Source organism: Gymnogyps californianus, chromosome 7, assembly GCF_018139145.2.
Source record: "Gymnogyps californianus isolate 813 chromosome 7, ASM1813914v2, whole genome shotgun sequence".
In the NCBI taxonomy this organism is placed as follows: domain Eukaryota; kingdom Metazoa; phylum Chordata; class Aves; order Accipitriformes; family Cathartidae; genus Gymnogyps; species Gymnogyps californianus.
Genome location: NC_059477.1, coordinates 36,192,463 through 36,198,462, shown reverse-complemented (window position 1 = coordinate 36,198,462; position 6,000 = coordinate 36,192,463). Strand labels below are relative to the sequence as shown.

Here is a 6,000-nt window from a genome sequence, read left to right as displayed (position 1 = left end):
GCACCAAGAAAATCAGGCACTCTGCCATTAAGGCCACACAATTTTTTTTTAATGACACTCTTGTAGGCAAAAGCAAGATCTTCAGCTAGTGCTGACTGCTGTTGTTCAGGTGTGTTATTGCATCTAGCTTGATTTACATCAGCTGAGGATCTGACCCAAGGTTGATTTGCTCTCTGTAAATACAGGCAGAATTTGGGTTGATGCTCTCATGCATAGCAATTAAAAATGTAGTAAAAACTTGGCTTCAGCTCATCACTGAGCTCAAGTTTCGGTTGTTTTATTGTTTGTGGAACGTGCAGTCTAGGGTGTTTGGATGCGAGTGGCCAGGTGTTTCCCAATATTGAAGCTCTTTGTGTGGAAGCATGCACAGATAACAGAGCTCAGTCTGTCACAACCCTTGGTGGTGCCCTTCCAGCGTTTGAAGTTCTGACTTGAAAGGACTGACTTCTGAGAAATCAAGGCACAGAGTCCCAGCCCCTCTCTTTCAGCAGGAACTCTCAATGACAGAGGATAGATTCAGATTAGTAGCTGAACTAGTTCTCAAGTGAGTACCCCGTGCCTCGCTGGGAGCTGAGTGTGTGTTTCAGCTCCAAAGCGCTACTTAGTCTTGGACCTCCACCTCTGAGAAGGAAAGGTCAGTATTTATGCCCTTAGCACCTAGTGAATGACTATGTTTGATGCTGCTTCTTGCTTTCTTATTTTTCATCTTTGGAAAGTAAGAGAGTTTTCTTCAAAATACACTGTAACTGAAGTTGAGCTGTCTTAAATCTTGCAAAGATCATAGTTTGTAATTCTGTAACTTAAAATTAGGAATGAGTTGAAACTTTCATTTCAACTTACTGAAGTCCTCTGTGCTTTAAAATCCATGCAAGTTTGCACCCCTAGTTACTTATTTTTAAATAAACAAAAGAATTAGGAGAATTCAGGGGTAAATTCTGAAAAAGGCACTGCTGGCATTTTTTAATTTTTCTTTTTCTCCCTGCGCTCTTTCCATGTTGAAGCTGTTTAAGTTGTTCTTACTTTTCTGCTTTCCCTGCAAACACTGTTTATTCATTCTAAGAAAACATCAGTTGGGTAAACAGAGGTATTTATATGTGTAGCACTGCAACTCCTACTAAGATGCAAATTGTGCTGCAGGGAAGATAGTTTGTGCTTTTCTTTCCTCTTCGCTTTTCTTTTTTGACAGTCGGTTAATAAAGACTCAACAATAAGCAGCTGCCTGTGATGTCATTTGGGACTTTGTCCACAGAGCTTGTATTTACAAGTACTGAGCAACTACACAGCAGCAGCAAACCCAACTATCAGCAAACTTCATGTCTGCTGTTACTGGAGGACTTCAGTAGTGCTGTGGATGGTGTAGAAAGCTAACTCTGTTCTTCTAACCACAGACTTTTAAAGCTTAATAAATAAACACTGGATAAACTCAAGAGACTTTCTGGACTGCAAAGACTTCTTACGGTTCTGAGTTCTCCAGGGCTGGCATGTTTTGACTGAACTGCTGCAAGTAAGACTTTTGCTGTTTTGGTGTTTTTATCATCTCTGTAAAGCTTATTTTCTCTAGGAGTGTGTCAGCATTGCTATTTGTAGTTTTGCTTTAATTATAAGAGTGGCAAGTACGTAGTTGTTAGGAGTAATTACAGCCATGCATCTGAGTGTGGTTCAGCAACAGAGTAAAGGACAAATGAAAACTTGATTCTGGCTTTTGTTTGCATGAGATTACACTGAAGTGGCTCTCTCTTAATTTAAGTGATGAAACTCTAAGATTCTTAAAATCTCATGAGTACTGTCATTAACTGAAAAAAACCTAGTCTGTCTTAAGATTGTGTTTTTATCATTTCATGTTATTTATTTGAATACTCAAAATTAATTTGAATTTTTAATATAATTTCCTTATAGTTTTTAGTACAGTTTTCTTTAAAAATTGTTTTGCTCCTTATGCAGACATTGATTTAAAGCAAAACTTGACTATTTTTACTTTTAGCCCCTGTTCAAGTTCTGGAGGTATATAAGTTTAAAAGAAAGAATCATACAGTGCTTTGAAATCTGACACCTTTTGAATAAAATGAGTTGTCAATTCTGTCAGAAACAGTAATTTTTGTTTTGTTTTGAGTGTTTGTGTTAGAAATCCAACAAATCCTGAAACATCACAGCAGAAACACTAGTACACTGGTAACTGCTGTGAAAAAACTGTTTCTATACTGTCTGCTGTTTGTGGGACAGAACTATGTTTCTGACCACCGATTAACTCATTGTCAGGACAACTAGCTGTGATATTGTCATGGAATTATTCCCATTTTACAGAGGGAGGAACTGGCCCATAGATGTGATTTATTAAAACTTAGTTTACCTACTTCAAAAGCTGGTAACAAGCCCCAGGTGTCCTGCTTCTCATTTCAATCCTTCACCAGAAGCCCGTTCTAAATTGCTGCAATTTCAGTTGTAGTGGCTTTGCCAGGGAGTAACCTGATCACAGTACTGTGTATGAGGAACTCTTTTATTATTGTTTACCTCTATTTAATGATCTTTGTGGAGACAAAGCGCATTTCTGAAGAATGAAATCAGAAAACTATGATTGGCAAGTATATGAGGGTAAGACAGTACAAATTAATCAAACAGGAATTGGAGGATTCCTCCTGAATTATTAGCACTATCAATTTTGTTTTTCTTTTCTTGCTACTGACTTTGTTTACAAGGCCTCTCAGTCCTACACAGCAACAGATTTTTGGGGCTTTCTATTAAGGTTTGGGTGGCTACAACTGCAGATGCCCCTCTCAAGTGACCCTGTTTCTACAGCAGATCAAAACCTGTCTGTCTCTTCTTTTGATGTTATAATGTGGCTTGGCATGTCAAGATATTGTGCAACTTAGGAGCTGTTGTTCTGTCTTTGGAATTGAAACATATTCTCCTGGGGAAAAAAAAAAGCAAGCCCTAAATTTAGCTCCGCATTGATGCCATGCGAATGGCAAAGGCTTCTGGGGTTTTAAATACGTGCTTAAATAAGAGCATAGAGTTTTATTCTTTAGGTGGTCATCCTCCTTCTTCAGAAATAGTATAAACAAAAGGTTCATATATTCTTTAAAAGACCTTTTTGTAGCTCGGAAGCTTCCACTGAATGCAAGACTGAAGAACAGAGAATCATGATAGAGCCTTTCCCTGGGGAGAAGGAATGGGTTTAAGGTTAGGCGGTTTGATCCCTACCACGCTGACTCCTGTGGGCCAGTCTTTCCTTCCCTCTGTCACCTTGTGGCCAATAATGATGATCTACTGCTGTGAACTGATAAGGGTATTTACACTTGCAAAGTATTCAGGTATTGTGTTGGCAAATGCCTACAAAATCTTCAAAATAATTAGAAATAAGCAAGATTAAAAAAATGCTCAGGTCCCACTTATCTTTCTCATTTAAATTAATTTTAAGTGCGAGTCCTAATCTTACAAATGTGAATTTTACTGCTTTTTAAGAAAACTTCATGGACTTCTCTGCTATTGTTTTTGTGCATGAGTTGTATATAAGTGTTTAGAGGCTTAGATTTAAACAAGTAGAAATCCTGCCCCAGTAAATGTAAAGTGGTAGGGTACAATTCCACTTCCACTTCAGTCAAGAGCAAATCTTCAGCTAATTACCTTAAGAGAAGAAGCAGACTCTCAAAACCTGATGAGCCCGGGGGCATTTGATTTTCATTTTCCTCTCTTACATTTCCCTTCTCCCATTTACATTTTCTTTTTTATATTCCAATGATGTAGCAAATTAGGATATAGAGCAAACTCACTTTTCAGCAGAGGGATCCCCTGGTTGAATTTTCCCTGGGTCTGAGAAATCTGCCCAAGGATACCACATATAATCTGATAACATTCTGGGATGGCATTAAAGGGGACAATTGCCAGCAGAATGTCAATTCTTTGGGCTTTCTCGCCATCTGAAAAGAAATGGAATAAGTGCAGACTCCAGCCTGTCATCATCTGACAAGTGGGACTGAGGTTGGGATAAAAGCCGCAGAACAAAGGTGCCAAAGGGAAGCACAGTTGGCTGAGGAGCTTAGCACAGTGCAGCCAGGGCCAAATGCGGCGCAATGCTCTGCAGCTCCCTTGTGGTTCTGCACGTGTTCAGCTCCTGGCAGGATTGGAGTTATGCTTAAGAAAAATCCAAGCCAAAGCTGCCAGAACACCTTTGGAAGGTATAGCATCTAATACGCAGTTTTATTACTAAAACAGGAGAAATGTACAATGTAAATAGAACATGAACCATTAACACTTGTAATACTCTGTTCTTTACTGTCTAATGATACCGCTCATGTAGCATGCAGAAACCTGAATTACATTAGGTATTCCCTGATGGTTACATAAATTAGTCATGATGTTTTGGGGATGAAAAGTTAGATAGCTATTATGTGAAAAAGACTTGAAATCTTTTATGATTCCATTGACTGGCATTCAGGTGAATCACATAAACGTGGTTTGTACAGCAGCAGTGGTTTCTGGAAACTGGCAGTAACATTGTCTATGGGCTATGAATGATGCAGACCCTGAAAAGCAGGTTGGATTATAAAGCAGTGGATAAAAATTATGTTGCTGAAAAATGGTCTATTAGTATTGACACACAGCAAGAACAAATGCTACTGTTAAACTGCATGTTTGATAAGCTTTCCACAGGACAACACTATTTGTTTTCCAGAGCCAAACTAGCCTTGGATAGTGTGTGCACACAATAGGTCTGTGCAGAATCAAATGCATGTCACAAATTATTTTCTTTGACAGCGCTAATTGATTATTATAATTCATCATTATCTAAATTGTTGAATTCAACAGTTTACCGTATCCTTTTGTTTCTTTGTTGCTCAGACATAATACAGATAGGAAGAGTTAATTACTGCATGCAACAACAGAGGCGAATTTCATTGTGTGCTTCACTTTGATTGAAGCTGTGCTGAATCACCACTGTGGATTTTCAGTAATGGTGGAGAAAAGAAGGAAGCAGGAATTCTTTTGCAGTGAAGTTGCTTTTTGGTGGCAGTTAGCATTTGTATTTTGAATAGTATTCTTTTTGCAGCTGGACTATATCGTGCTTGCTTCGCCTATACTAAGTATTACCTAATTGTGCAAACTCAAATCACATGTGTGCAGCGATCCTGTTGGGAATCAGTGGCACTCCTTGAGGAATGTAGCACAACTTGACATGAGTAAAAGGATTGCATTTGCTTCTAAAATGACTTACTCCACTAGATATGAGCAGTTGGCTTTTTTCTTCAGTGCTCTGGTGATGTCCAGAGCTGCATCTGCTGCGTAAAAGAAAGTAGTGCTTTTGGTGCAGGAGCTCTAGAGAGATTAAGCGATGGCTTAATTTATGCAAATTCCTAAAGCTCCGATCTATGCTGCTATCTTCTAAGATTTGGTGTAACTTCGCTGTAAAATGTAGGATCTTTTCAGCTGCTCTGAAACGATCTGACAAAATGGTTCATAGTGATAAGATTTTGGGGGGGTATTTTGCCAGTAGAGGGCTGTGTTAAACTGGATAAAATAACTCCCTCTTCGTCTCACATTTTCAGTGAGTAACAGCTTAAAGCATATGGTTGTTTTCAAGGGCAAAATAAGTAAATAATTGGATTTTTTTAGAAGCTACTGAATGATTAATTATTTAAAATCAGAATCACATCACTTTTGCAGTACAACACAGTTCTGTGTCAGTCTAATTAGACCGAATTCTGGCCTTTAAAATACATCATACCTACCTGTTTATTCTAAACTGTTCAAGGTTGATAGATACAGCCCTAATAAGTCATTAAGCTGACGTGATATACAGCAGCAGCATGTGCTTTTGCTATAATGACACAAATGAGAAAAGAATTGTTTTTCAGAGGTACAATCACGTTTGTTTTTGATGTGGCCTCTAAACTAGCAGTCATTATTCAGGCTCTAGTGCTGCAGGAGTTGACCTTTGGCAAAATATTTTGTTATCCTCAATCTTTTATACAGGCCTTTTGTGAACTCTGCACAGCTCTCATTTTG

At 38.5% G+C, this 6,000-nt stretch overlaps 1 protein-coding gene across 1 annotated transcript in view; it reads left to right on the top strand.

Annotated features, from left to right (window-relative positions):
- Window positions 1–336: 336 nt before the first annotated feature.
- Window positions 337–6,000, top strand: part of NCKAP5 (NCK associated protein 5) — a 407,543-nt gene continuing 401,879 nt past the window's right edge. Inside the window, exons 1-2 of the mRNA XM_050899634.1 lie at window positions 337–634; window positions 1,389–1,504. The gene's annotated coding sequence lies outside the window, so the exon portion shown is untranslated. The remainder of the gene's footprint in view (window positions 635–1,388; window positions 1,505–6,000) is intronic.